The sequence below is a fragment of the Myotis davidii genome, unplaced genomic scaffold (assembly GCF_000327345.1).
Source record: "Myotis davidii unplaced genomic scaffold, ASM32734v1 scaffold221, whole genome shotgun sequence".
In the NCBI taxonomy this organism is placed as follows: Eukaryota; Metazoa; Chordata; class Mammalia; order Chiroptera; family Vespertilionidae; genus Myotis; species Myotis davidii.
In genome coordinates, this window is record NW_006293349.1 from 318,099 (window position 1) to 321,203 (window position 3,105).

Below are 3,105 nucleotides of genomic sequence, written 5' to 3' on the forward strand. Positions count from 1 at the left end.
TCCGCACCTCCTGCTCGGTGACACAGCAAGGCCCCAGGCGCAGTGCTCAGCGGGGACAGATGTGCCTGGCCCTCGGCCGCTGCAGCTCCCAGGAGGCCCTGAGCCTTCCCAGTGGCTGCCACCGGCTCTTCCTCTGTGAGCAACCTGCACACGGTCCCGGGCTGGGCTCTGCATCCGGCGAGCTGACCCAAGACGGTGACAGGAAGCCGGGGCACGACGGAGGCAGCAGCTCCCCTGCCTCCAGAGCCCGGGCAGCTGCGGGGAGAGTGGAGGAAGGAGGCGAGGGCGGAAACTGAGGCCCGGGCAGAGGGGAGGGCGGCGGCCAGGCAGAAAGCATGGCCCTGGAGGTGACCAGGGAGGTGGCTGGGGGGAGGCAGGAGGGAGCCAAGTCCAGGAAGCTGAAGAGACCTGCACGCAGATCGCACGGGGTCCCCGGTCGAGACAAGGGCAGGCTCGCCCCTTCCCCCAGGTTTCAAATCTCCCTGCTCACCCCTCAAAAGCATAAAGCTAACAAGAAGGGCAAATAAAGCTGTCCCGCCCGCACACCTCCCCTGGCACAGACACATGCGGGGCCTGTACATCGACGGGAGGGGGTGAGCCAGGTGCCAGCGCCTGAGCTGGCCTCTGCCCACAGCGTCAGGAGGTGAGGCTCAAGGCACTAAGTCCTAACGGGCGGGGAAAGCGAGTGGGTGCCTGGGCGCCCCGTCCCCGCAGGAAGCGTGGGGAAATCGGCAGCATCAGTGCCGGCAGGACGAGGAAGCAGCCAGAGGTTACGGCCCCCAGGCAGCACCCGGCCAGGAGGCAGCCACACCACAGGGGAGCCCTGCGGCCTTTTAGCCTGCCCTCCGACTCCCTGCCCCGGCCCCGCCCAGCCTCAGGCCTCTGACACTCCCTGCCCAGCCTCAGGCCAGCAGCCCTCATGACCAGTGCGGAGCCCTGACCCCTGGCCCAGGAGCCAGCAGAGCAGTTTCCAAGGTGTGTGTCTGTCCTGGATTGTCTAGGGGCGGCCTGACACCAGGTGGTCACCTGGTTTCCTCTACCAGGGACTTGCCCAGGTGGAAGGCGTCCCTGAAAAACACCAGGGGAGGCGGGTCCCAGCCCCCTGGGGGGCACAGCAGCTGAGCCCCAGCGCTGCAAGCACAAGAGGGGACGTGGGAAAAGTGTTTCCTGGGGAAATCAGGCGTCAGGGCACCCACGTGTCCCGGAGAATGGAGAGCCCAGGGCAGGGCACGTGCTCAGAAAAGTGCTCAGAACACTAGGCCTCACCTCTGGCCACCTCCATGCCCACCTCCAACAGGAAGTGAAGGCTACGAGAGATTTGAAAACAGACTGGCCAGGTCTGGAGGGGTGGCCCCAGCACAGGCTGGTCTGCAAAGATGGGCAGTGCTTTCCCTTCTCCCACCCTCTCCCCTCTCCTGACTCCCGGCACCCCAGGAAGTCTCTGTTAGCGGACCAGCTGAATCCAACCTGGAGAAACTGACTTCAGAGGCTGCACAGGACAGAGGAGACAGATTTCACGAAAAGGGAAGTCACGAAACACAGCTACAGCTCGCAACAAGGAGAACCTACTGGGAACAGGAGAGGAGCCGATGTCTAGAGTTATTACGGTTAATATCATTTCAATAAAAAAATTAAGAAAGTAGGTTCCATTCACAGGAGAAATGAACAGTCCCAGAGGAAGTACGGACACTGAACTTACTAGACAAAGACTTTAAATCAGCTTTTTAAAATACGTTCAATGAAAACAAAGAACTGAAGGGAACCGGGAGAACAAATGGAGAATACCAACAGAGAGGTAGGAATTATGAAAGAGAATGAAGCAGATTTTGGATCTGAACAGTATACTAATGGAAGTGGAAAGCTCACGGGGGCTTCATTAGCACATTTGAATGGGGTGAGGAATCAGTGAACTTGAAGCCAGATTAATGTCCGTGATCCAGTCTGAGGGGCAGAAAGAAAAAAAAAAGATGACGGGAACATGAACAGCCCCTCAGATGGCACACCCTCAAACCTGCCAACAGATCCATGGTGGGAACCCCAGAAGGCAAGGCGAGAGAGGAAGGGGCAGGGAGAACATCTGAGGAAATGACAGCCGACAACTCCCCTGACTTGATGAGAACGTGGACTCTGCACCTCCCAGAAGTCCCGTGAACTCCAGGAGACAGGTCGCAATCATCTCGTTGAAAGACAGAACCACGGGAGGAGAGTGACTCAGTGCGCACGGGGCCGCCCCAGGTTTCTCACCGGGAGGCACGTAGGCCGGAGAGGAGGGTGAGCGAACACAGGAAGTGCTAAGAGAACAAAACTAAAGAATCCTATGTCTCGCAGAATTATCTCTCGACAGTGAAGGAGGAATTACGACGCTCCTGAGTAGACGACCACGGAGGGACTCCACGGCCAGTAGACGGGCCCTGCACAAAGGGAGGCCCTCCAGGCCTGAGGGAAAGGCCAGTAGGAAGTAACCCGAAGGCACACAAAATGAAAGAATTCCAGCAACAGGTCTCTGCCCAGGTGAACACAAAGCCGGCATCACTGTATTTTCAGTTTGTGACCCTCTTTGTTCCCTAGATACGTAGAAGACACGTGCGTGAAACAGGAATGATACGTCTGTGTTACTGGCGACCCAGTGCATAAAAACGCAACCTGGATGATCACATGAGGGGGTGGGGCCCTATGGGAGCCAGGATGCTACTGAAGCTAAGCAGGCCAGGGTTAAAACTAGAATTTTTTTTTTAAATATATTTTATTGATTTTTTTACAGAGAGGAAGGGAGAGAGATAGAGAGTTAGAAACATCGATGAGAGAGAGACATCGATCAGCTGCCTCCTGCACATCTCCTACTGGGGATGTGCCCGCAACCCAGGTACATGCCCCTGACCGGAATCGAACCCGGGACCTTTCAGTCCATAGGCTGACGCTCTATCCACTGAGCCAAACCGGTTTCGGCTTAAAACAAACTTTAACTTCCTTGACAGGTGAGTAGTTAATATCTTAGTCATATAACATTTTAGAAAAATACTGAAAAGTGAGACTGGTGGGAAAAGACCTTTTCTATTAGGTAAAAGTGCAATATAAAGTAAAAAAAAAAAACATAAATAATTAAAT